The 12,297-nt window shown below is 34.7% G+C and overlaps 1 long non-coding RNA gene across 4 annotated transcripts in view; it reads right to left on the reverse strand.

Moving 5' to 3' along the window:
* Positions 1-12,297, reverse strand: part of LOC141423981 (uncharacterized) — a 313,617-nt gene that overhangs the window by 173,844 nt on the left and 127,476 nt on the right. The gene's annotated exons all lie outside the window — the stretch shown is intronic.

Below are 12,297 nucleotides of genomic sequence, written 5' to 3' on the forward strand. Positions count from 1 at the left end.
GAAGTATTTAGGAAAAAGATATATAAACTGTTTCTGCCTACAAAAGATAATTAGAAGTGTATTTTAGAAACATCATTTTCTTCTGTTTTGGAATACTCATATGGACTATCCTAGAAAGACAAATTAAAGGCTCCTGCACTGTAACACCTAAAGGAACCTCAGGTACTACTGGAATTTAGGGTGAGCTGTGGCGGGCTGAAGTTGACCCACATTGGCTCCTGAACATTAATTGTTGATTACTTAAGAATTTAACCAGTTGATTGTTAAGCACAGCCATTATTTTAAAATATATATTACATAAACTTATGAGTAACAAATTATATTAAAACAAAAGATAATAAATACTGAAAAGTTATTGGTTTCCAACTTTATTAAAACATTTTACTACTGTGTGTTCTTGAAGTCATCAATGTCTGTTGTAACTATGATGGAAGCACTACTCCCATATGTCTCCTCCTAACTTCTTATTCAGTGACATCACATCACTGAAACTAGCAATGGTGAGAGCATTTATGCCAGGAAATCGGCAACTTCTATGAGCTTTGATTTACTGTTTGTTGATTGCATATACCAGGGTTGGCAAACGTTTCGGTAAAAGGCCACATAAAAAATATTTTAGGCATTGCAAGTCATGGAATTTCTATCACAACTACTCGATTCTACCATCATTTCAGAGGCAAAGATAATGCATATCTAAATGAATTAACATGGCGAGATTTTACCCAAAAGTGGAATAGATTTGTCCTGAGAGTTATAATTTGCCAAATTTAAGAAAATATATTCCTCTGTCTGATTTGCCTATGAAAACACTGTAGACTAGGACCCTGAACAACATAAACTTACTTTAAACCTATTTTCTCATGTTCTAGGGGTTGGAAGTCTAAAACCAAGGTCCAGTAGAGTTTGGTTTCTGGTTAGGTCTCTCTTTCTGGCTTGCAGATGGGCTCCTTCTCACTGTGTTCTCACCTGACAGAAAGAAGGACAGACAGACAGAAAGCTCAAAAGTTCTGTGGTGTCTCTTCTTATAAGCACTAATCCTATCATATTAGAGACCCCCCCTCCCCAATAAGACCTCATTTAACCTTAATTACCTCCTTATAAATCCTTTCTCCAAATATAATCACATTGGGGTTTAGGACTTTCATATATGAATTTTGAAAGAATGCAGATTAATCCATAGCAGAAAGTGATAAAGAAAATATTGCTAAAACAGATTAACTTAAAAGTATGTCATGTCTGAAGATATTGTATTTTAAGAAAATATTCTGTCAATATTTTAAAGGTATTATGTAATTTAGCAAAGGACTCAACACGTCATTGAGGGACAAAGGAAGTTCTAGCATACATCTTCATTGTTTTACTTTCATCTTGGTCATTAACATAAATGAAAATATGGGCCAGTATAGCTGATAGAACAATACTCATTCATCAATTGTGATCATAGTTTGGTATGGATATAAAGGTTTGAAAAAAATCAATGAAAGCATTTTAGGAGAATCAATTGGTTATATGAAATTTCCAATGAAGAGTATTGCATTTTATAACATTATTTGTAAATTTTGTGCTACATGCCCTCTATAAGGTAAAATTACAACTGTGTGTTAGTGTTTGTTTGTAGGGGGTGAATTATGGAATATATCTCAGCATACCACTTCTGCAACTCTCTTGTTTTATAAAGAAGGAAAATGTACCAAAGAGAAGTATACCATCAGCTCCCCTGGTAGACACCTTTTCTTTTGTTTGTACAACATCTTTCCCTAATTCTACTGGCAGGATAGTCCTATTTTCCTTTGGGAACCATCTTCTTTTACATTTTGAATGGTCTTGATAAACAACTGTGGATTGTGTTATCTCTTTTGATTTTGAAACTATGATCACAACTAAGAAGTAAAGGCACCAGTATTGTCTTTTATTCCTTTTCAAGGAAGTTGAGGTCATGAAAAACAAAGGACTTGCTTAATTCTACAGAGGGAATGAGCAGTGGGCTGAACCTGACCCAGATGCTTTGAGTTTATCCATCTTATCTGCCTCATTTGCCATGTCCTCTTGACTCTCATGCATCATATCTGATTGCACTACCTGCCTGACTAAGACACACTTCTGCATGCTTTCTACATCTACACAATGCTCTCACTTTGTTCTTACCCAGCTCTAAGCAATAGACTTGACCCTGCCCATCCCTACTCTCATCACTTTCTCCTCACTCTCTCTACTCCCTGCTCCACGTGGAGACAATGTGGCCATGCCACTGAGGAACTAAGCTGCCAGGTTACTTGTAATATGGCTGGAGCTTCTCCCCACCTCATTTAAAATAGCAGCCTCTGCCTTCCCAGCACCACAGCAAAATGAAGCACTCGGCTGAGGGAAAGAGCCAGATCAAAAATGGCCATTTTCTTGTTATACACATGTTGCCCTAATTTTCCTGACTCCTCATACCCAAAATGTATCAGAAACTGACAGCCTTCATTTGTGAAAGCTGTCTGTGTAAATGGCTCATTAAATGAGATCCTCACTAGAGAGGGACAGTCCATGCATTAAGAGAGAAAGGGAAGCCAAAGAGTTTTACCAGATGCCATACAATCACAGCTCTTGGACTGACAAATTCCCAACTTGCCTGGATTTCTCTACAGCTTTTATTTGTTAATTTAATCATTTATTCACCATATATTCATTCAAATAATACTTAGCAGTTGCTCTCTTAGCAACTGTTCACTTAACAATCATTATTTTAATAACATTAAAAAGTTTTAAATAATTATTAAAATTTATTTATGTGATCTACTGATAGTTCACATTTACATGATTTCCAGGAGGGAGAATTGGTGAGTTGAAAGGTTTAAAAGAAAGGAACAATGGATGAGGGTAAAAAGGCAGAAAGCAAGTGAAGAAATATGAAAGAAAATCAATATTTATTTAGCTACCATATCCCAAGAATTGTAAAAGGCAGTGACATGGGTTCAAGCCCTTGCTTTGTAGACTAATAGCTGGTTGACTTGCGACTGGCTCAGATCCTCTCCAAAGCTTAGTGTCTACATATAAAGCAGAAATAATAACAATGCCTACTTTTCAGAAGTACAGTGAAGATTAAATGATGCATCTAAAAATGTTTTAAAAACTGACATTAAACAAGTGTTAATTATAGCTTTTATTATGTACAGTTTCCTTTCTCTTGCATTAGCTTGAAATCAAAGGACAAGCATTATATCTATACTCTCCTTTGTAGGCACAGGACATTTGAATGTGGTTGATTGACATATTTGATGAAAAGAGAGCATCAAACCAAGCTCAATCTGAGAAAAGATAAAATAAAGAGATAGGCCCAGTTTTGCATTTAGACAAATATTGCTGGGCCTTCTAGGAGGACCAGAAGATCTTAATGAGCATCAATGGCTACCTCTCTTTCCTGGCTCCTGGCTAAAAATTTCATATATACTATTTCTTCCAGTAGACTACCTTACCCCTTTAAAGTGAAAATACCATTGGAAGATTGTCTTACCATCATTTATTTTCAATCATTTGCAAGTCATATCTATGAAGGATTCAGAAAGAATCTTGCTGATATGACATTTAAGGACACTTACTCTCCTAGGACACAAAGGAGAGAATGTTCACTGAGAAGGCTAGTAACCAAGAAAACAAGCTGCCTACTTCACAATTTTGCTTACAGCTAGTTTCTATCCCTAATTTCCCTGCATTTCTGCAATACACTCACCTTTATGAGTTTGAATACTTCTAGAAATTTCTTGAATTAAGCTATATCATCTGTGTAAAATATAAACTGCAATTCAAGATTTTGCACAAAAATGAATATTTACAATTCCCAGTTAGTACACACCTACTTTTAAAAAGAATTTATGCAATACCACTTGAAATGAGAAAAATGCCTGAGGTGTTCAACAGCTCTATGGTTATAAGTTAGAAACTTCAGGCCTGTCACTGTTAAAGATCCTTGCTAAGCTGAATGCAGACTTTAGAACTCTTTTCTGGTCAAACCTTATATAAGTGAACACTTGAATCTATTTCTTTAAGACAGACTCTAATTGCATATTTATTTATTGCTACTTTCAAGTGATAGAAATGTTTTTTATTAAGATAATCAATGATTCTTAAAAAGACATAGCTTTTGAGAAACACAATGGTCCAATATGAAGTTATTGGATTGCCAGTATAGACAAAATTCTTTTTTAAATTATATATATGTTTGTGCCTATAATATATATGTACATTTGGTCTGATACAATAAAGTGATTAAAACCTAGAATCAAACTGTTTTCAAATCCCAGCTTTTTAAACATTAGCTATTTAACATTAAAGAAATTCCTTAAACTTTCTATGCCTCAGTTTTTTCATCTGTAGAATGGATATAATAACATTTATTCACAGACCTAATGTATTTGCATGAAATAGTTCACACAAAACATGTTATATAGTGCAAGCACATACCTGTATTTCAACAAACTTTAGCTAGCAGTATTATTTTTATTATTAAAAGTACTGAAAAGAGATGAATTTCTGAGTGAAATGTCTCATGAAATGGAAACAAAAATATCTTTTGAAATAGCTACTTAGCTCTTGCAGTCATGTGAAGAGAAGAGGAAAAAAGTATCTCTACCATATCTTGAAATCTAAAAAACCATATTTCAAATTGACAGGCTCAATCATGCACTCCTCCAACTATTCAGGATGGAACAAAAGGAGAATGTTAAACACAAGTTTAAAACAGGAGACACGCCAACTACAACTTTTTTTTCTTTTAAAACTGTGAAAGTTTCATGTGTTTATCATTATGGGGAATCTCATACATCTCATAGTCTCAGATCAGGATATCTGAAAATTAGCCAATATGTTTTCCATTCTTATTGGAAGTAACAAACCTCTCTGTGATATGCTGAAAAGACCATGAGAACTCTGAGGATACTGGTAGTGCTTGCTTCAATGAACAGGATCTTTTTAAGAGAATTCACAAAATCATGAATAAGGCTACCTCATACTAGTTTAAGAGCACTAATGCTTACAGACTACCACACAACAGTCAAATAATATAAAAAACAGGGTCATCTCAGAGTACCCTATTGAGAATAGAGACCTACAAGGTAATCCAGAGATTCTCTGAAAAAAATTTCTCACTAAATTTAGAAGTTCAAGTCTACAATTTTATCATTGACCCCAAAATGCAAAATTTTCAACTAATGCTAATAGACTATTCTGGCTAACAGATTACTTTGAGGATGTGAAATATCAAAGTTCAATGTCCTCTAAATACTATTATATCAAAGAGAAATTTTCAGAGTGCAGTAAGGACTAAAGCAAGATGGATTTCTCTTAACTTCCCTCTTACCCAGTCACTGACTTCAGTCAATTTTATCTCCTAAGTAAATTTTTAACTTTCCCCTCTTTTCCATTATTATCACCACTACCCTTTACAGTGCCTCAAGTATTTCTCACATGGAGTGAGACATAATGATGTATAAGAATATAAGAAGAAAGGCCAACCTTGCTTTCCTGTTTGCCTCGTCCAGTCTTGCCTTAAGATCTATCTAACATTCAAAGCTTCAGCTTATCATTCTCTCTTAAAATCTTTCCATCTTTAAATGGCTCTGAAAGGCTTTGGAATAAAGAGAAACCTGCTTAGCATGATATCCAAGGTCATGATCTCCCATATCCCATCCCCTGCTCCTCCCACGGGATTTGCCTTCTAGGCAATACTGATGTTTCTAACACAGTAAGCATGCCCTATTGACTCATACCTCCATTCTATATGTCTTAGCATACATATATAATTCCCTGGCTGAGATTTCTGTATAAAAACTCCTACTCACGCATCCTTCAAATTTCAACTCAAATGTTATCTCTTTTTCTTGCCTGCTCTTTTCTCCTTGCTCTCATTTTACTTTAAGGATGTCCATGAGAGCTGCTTATCTTACTGTTCTATAAAATGCCTGGTTTGCCAGCTGTATTACCACTAGACTGTAAAGTCTTTTAATCTTCATATTATGGAATACACATATTTCCCTTGATATAGTGCTTGTCCTAAAAGAGCTAAAAGAAGGAAAGATGGAATGGGAAAAAAAAAGAGGTAGGGAAGTAAGGAACAAGAGAAGGAAGGAAGAAAACTATAAATGTAAAATAAATGGATTATTTATAAGAGGTAGCTTCTTGGGCTAAGAAAATGGATGGATGGATAGGTAGATAGAGATAGATGATAGATAAATAGATAGATACAAAGATAGATAGATGGTAGTGATAGTGATAGATAGATAATTATAGTGAAAAGTCTTGTCACAACCCTGATTATCTGGATCTCAGTACTAACTGTCACTTTATTGACCTTTCAGAATTTAACAGTGAAAACATTTAAAACTTCATACATTGATCTTTTCTGGAGAAAGAGAGAAAGGACATATCCAAGAAAACAAATAACAGGAAACATAGCTCCAAAGTGCTTTGGAATGTCCATAAAGTTGAGCATCTTAGGTTGCATCTAAGTAAATAAAGTTTGAAAGTTTTAACAGCACATGTAATTGGATAACCTGGCTACCTCACTTCAATTGAAGTAGGTTATTTGTCTTGTATGTCTCTATTTTCTTAGGGATAGAATTGTGCACAGATATGATGGCTGCATTTTTCACAAGCCTAAAATGGATGTAAATTCACCATTCTGTTTTGACAAAATAGACTGGCTTTAAAAAGGAAGATTGTCAATAGAAAATGAACTATGCCTTTCCCTCCTATTTGACAAAATTTCTCTTTTTACTGTTAAGATCTGCCTTGGCTGAACAATAAGAACATGCTATATTTCTTAATAATCCTCTTTCCTAAAATTTTGTGTACTATAAAAAAATCCTAAACATCTTAGCCAACCTTGAATTCTGAATTAAAGTCATCACTCTGAACTTTAAAATTTAACTTTAGATGCTTCATAGATATATGGCAAGAGAATATCATAAAGATTTAAGCGTCATCCAAAAATATTTAAATATTCAGTTCAAGTCTATAAATACAGTACCTGGCCTTAAAAAGTTTACAGTCTAAGAAGAAAGATAAGGCACATGCATAAATCACTGCAATGCAAGGAGAAGGTAGGATCCATATTATAATAGAGATTTAAATAAATATGGCAAAAGACCACAGAAAGGAAAGTGATTAATCTACCTAGAAAGATCATAATTATTCATAAAAATTTATGTGGAAGAAGACTGTGGTGCATTCCCTAAAATTTCATGACTTAATTTAGATGTCAAAACAACAAGCTCTATGTCTAGGACTCAACTGAGATATTTCCTTCATAAATTTTGTTTGGGTGGAAGGTGGTATATTGGGTGACTAAAATGGATGCAGATGGCTCCATACATCATTCTCCCTTCCCTTCATTGGAAAGGATTAGATATGCATGGGATCTTGACTTTTTTAAGTAGAGAAGGGGGGAATGTATTTGTCTTAGGGAGGCAAAGGAGAGGAGGAGTGTGGAAATAGTTTATTTAGAACCTGCCTAGCCTCTGAATTAATTTCAAATTTTATTTAGTAAAAAAAAAAATCACACTCGAAAACTTCTTTTCCTAATACAACTACTATAACCCTGGCAAATAGTAACTAGGCAAATAGTAATAATGAAAACACAATAGAATCTCTCAGTAATACCTATAGGCACAAGCAGAGCAGAGATGTTTTAGCCCTGAGATTAAAAAAAAAAGAAGAAGGAACCTGAAATTTGTGGGAATACAATTCTGCATCCCTTTACCTAGAACACAGAAGTTATTTCAACCATGTACAGAATATTACAAGCTATAGGCACACCTTAAATATCTTAAATATGGAGAGAGATATTTTCAAGGAGGGATGGAAATGGCAGCAACTCTTTGCCCAGTGACTGTTACAGAGCTAGAGAAGATTAGACTGAATGCCACACTGGAGCTTCAGTTACTGAATGCTGATAACTCCACAGCAACCTTGCTCTGTGGAATGCTGGGAAATTACGGTATTACTTGTTGGAGATCACTAATTCCAATACACAGGCCAGGGGAGGTTCAAGCCTTATTTTATAGACATATTTGAGAAGGTATGGGGTGTCAGTTTGACCTCAGAGTCAGGCAGACCTGTTCAAATCTCATTTCTGGTATCGAGTAGGTGAAAACTTCTGATTTCAGCTAATTCAAACTTCCTGAGTCTCCACTTACCACAACTACAAAAATGGATATAATAATACCCACCTTGAAGGACTGTTGTTAAAATTAAATGAGACATAGTTAGATAATATATAAGTAATACCTTACTAGAAAAAGAGATTCATTGAGAGATAGTCTCATCATAGGCATTATTGTTTTGTGCACGTGTTAGTACTCATTAGTAATAATTACATTTGCTCATGCCGACATTCTTAATTCAAAGAGTACACATTTTTAGAGCCAAGAGTTAACCTTTCAGTTACCTTGTTTAATATTTGATTTTATAAAAAGAAAAGGCCCACAGCAGTTAAGGTTCCCACAAAGTCAGCCTGCTGATTGGGAGAAAATCCAGTGTAAGAACTCAAAACTCTATTGTTCTTAGTTCTATTCCCACTTTTGTGCCTTTTGTTCTAAAAGATAAATCAGTTGTTAATGTATCTTTCACATTTAGAAACCATGAGTTTTTGTGAACAAAATAAATCCAGGACCCCATGTGGTTCAGGCTCAACTCAAAGTCACATTCAAAGCAACTCAGCCCAGCAACTAAAAGTAATTTAAAAAGAATTGCAGTCTTTACTTGCATATCAAATAAAATTTAAGTGACTTAATTTATAACCCACAGCAATGTTATAAAAGTCTTTTTTTTCTCTCTCTCTCCTCTTCCATTCTCTGGCACTGTAACTATTCTCTATTTTCTGTTTCATCCACCAATATGGAAAGTCTTAAATGCTATAATCCAAATTCTCCAACACCCTGCCCTTCTGTGTTTTACTTCTCCCTTTCACTTCCTTGTGAAAATTAAGTGAAACATCCTTTTCCATCACTAAACATCACTTTCAGAACAGAAAGAGACCAGAAGACCTTCAGTTCCCACCCACTTTTCACCTGCCAGCTGCTGTGGCATTGCTAGAGGTGCCCTTCACTTTGTGCTCTCCTGAGCTACATCCTCACTCTCACTTCCCCTGAGTATCACTCCTTTCTCATGAGACATTCTTGTGAGGATTTTCTGGTGAATTCTTCACCTCATTACAATTTCAAATTGTAACTGTTACATAAAACTAAAAGTTTCACCTTATGTTGCTAAAAAAGAATATCACTTAAATTTAGTAACTAGAAAACCAAACATTTTGTGCTATCTTTGAGACTCTCAATAGAATGCAATTTTCCACCTACCATTCATGAAATTAACTCTCTAAAAGAGTGGTCATCTTCACTCCAGTTTCTTTCTTTGGAAGGAACCCACAAGATGAGTTAGGGAAGAAGGCAGCCACAGAGGCAGACCAATCAAATTGAAAATCAATGTGTAACATTGTCATAGCTGTACCATCCTTACATCTTGGTTCTGGCTGACATTTATGGTACATTAAAAAGAATGCTTACAAGCCATGTGTTACATGTGTATCTATACAAGAAAGAGTAATTCTAATTTACAGTACATACAGCAATCATAAGAAATAGTATATTACAATCAGATCAAATAAAACCATCTGAGGAAGCCTTTTCTTTTTTAGTTCAAATCCAATGCAAGTGTATGCCATTGCCAGGCAGCTAGAGGAAAGACACAGCAAAGCATCTGAAGGATTTAGCTGGCCCCTTTGGAGGTGGTCTTTTTATTTGGATACATTAATATTCACACCTATTATTGGTTCTATAATTTTAGTTTCTGTAACAATTCTGTCATCTACTTTCATTCCCACTTTAGGCCAAACTCACTGCTTAAAAGCTCTGTTCAAGTCTGTGTGACTAATAAACATATCTAGCAAACGACATTTTTCTAAGTCCTATTTATATGTGTCAAAAGATGAGAAAAATTAGATAGGAAACTTAATGAGATTAAAAAGGATCTGCCTTTTAACTTTTACAAGTAACAGAATGTGGTATTTTTCTTTAGGAATGTTTAAAGACTGTTCAGTTTTCAAGTGGCTAAAAACACGGCCATGAGTTACGAACTGAATGAGTTACAATGCACAGTCTTATATCCATTAACTTCCCAACAAGCCTAATGAGAATTATAGCAACCCTGTTGGAAAAGTGGTAGTTAAAAATGTGCATTTCTTGCAAATATTTTCTCCATCTAAAATATGTACATTCACATTTGTACTAGCAAATGCCTTGGATTACTCACAAAATCCATGTTGGTTATTAACAATCCTCTTTTTACATTATAAACAATCTTTCCACAAGTGATGCTCATGTCATCACTAAGCACCATGTACACATCATTACTAATACCCTGGATTCTAATGTGAATGAAAAATTATCCCTTACAGGCTCTGAAAGAAGCAGGAAAAAACAGTCAAAGTAAGGAGGAGGAAAAGCCATGAGAGGAAAAGAATAGTAGAGAATGAAACTGATGCTAGGCTTTCTGACCTACTAATGGATTACTGAAGAAAGACTTTGAGGAGATTAATTCAAAAGGAAAATGAAGTGGAGCCCTGAACTGTTAACTTGTTGAACACTTTCATTGTAGAGTAATAGGAGCTATTTTCTCAGTAAATGCATTGCCAAAAGTCAAGAGCACTAATATATATTCAACCATTCCCCATGAACAATTTGTAATTGTTCAAGAATAGACTCCCTTGTCCTCCATGGCCTCTTCACTTACCCCCTCATTCCTCTCCATTGTTCTGCTTCTTTATGAACACAGCTCATTGAAGCTTGAAGACAAAAATGTTCTAATCAGAAGTATTGATAGGATTATGTAGCCAAAGAAGAAACCAAACAGAATGAAAACTCTATATCATCTGTCATGTTTACATCTTCAATACATAATATTATTAATATAATTACATTAGTATCAATATTTGACAATCACCAATTTACAGACATACCCAATATACATAGGAATTAAGTGCTTTAGATTTCTGGTATTTTTATTTTGGTGGGGTGTTTTGGTTTGTTTTATTTGTCTTACCCACAGGATAATTTGCAGTAAGGAAAACATGGATGAATAAACAGTCTATAATAAATCTACATCAGTTTTGCACATTAGTAAGAATGATAGCAAACACTTCTATTAAAAGCACAATTACATTGACTAAATCAAAGATAAAATGATACTGAAGAAGAAATGGAAGTGACACTGGCAACAATATGCTCATGATAATATTAAGTTAAAGACTGATAAATTCTCTAGTGCAACATTAACAATGAAATGAGGTTTATTATTTTTCTGACTAAGGGTAATGGCAAAATAGCTTGCTATCATAGTGATCTTTCTTTCCATGCAAATGAATCCACAATGAACATGCAATATAAAATGCACCTGTGTAAAGGCACTGGAGAGCAATAAATAACAGAGTAAACCTGAAAGGTATTCTACTTTTGAGAGAGGGCATTCCCAGTCCAAGACAGAAATGGGGATCAGGGAGAAAGATGCACTTTATTGCCCTGGGAAGTGACAATGCATATTTAGGGGCAGCCAGAACCACTGGAAACTGAGGAACTCACAATGTGGAATAGTAAAATCTACTTAGAAACTCCTTTCAAGTCTTTGGTTGACTCCAAATAGTACGTTATGACAGGATTCCAAAGAGGTAGGGGGAGGGTGGAACCTGAGTAAAAATGTATTGCATATGGCATATTTTCTTTAGTTATTAATTTCTCAGTGGACCTATAGGTTGTCTCCACATATTACCTGTGGTGGTTAATGTGACCATAAACATGGGAATGCTAATACCTCTTCAAGAGCTTCATTTAAAATCTTTTTTGAGAAATACTCAAAAGTAGGATTGCTAGATCATACAGCAGTTTTCTCCCATTCCACAGGTTCTGATTTCAGTTTATTGTTTCCTTTGATATGATTTTTAGATTGATTGATATAGTCTCACTCATCTATTTTTGCTTTTATTGCTTATGCGTTTGGTGTCATATCCACCAAATCATTACCAAGACCATTATCATATGGCATTTTCCCTTTATTTTCTTCAAGTTTTACATTTCAGGCCTTACTTTTAAGTCTGTAATCTACTCTGAGTTGATTTTTATGTATGGTGAAAGAAATTTCTTTCTTTTCCCTATGGGTTTTCAGCCTTCACACCACTATTTTACCAATTTGTGAACAGACTATCCTTTCCCCATTTTATATTCCTGGTACTCTTGTACACGATCAGTTGCTCATTTGTGTGGTCATTTA

This window comes from Castor canadensis, chromosome 1, assembly GCF_047511655.1.
Source record: "Castor canadensis chromosome 1, mCasCan1.hap1v2, whole genome shotgun sequence".
In the NCBI taxonomy this organism is placed as follows: Eukaryota; Metazoa; Chordata; class Mammalia; order Rodentia; family Castoridae; genus Castor; species Castor canadensis.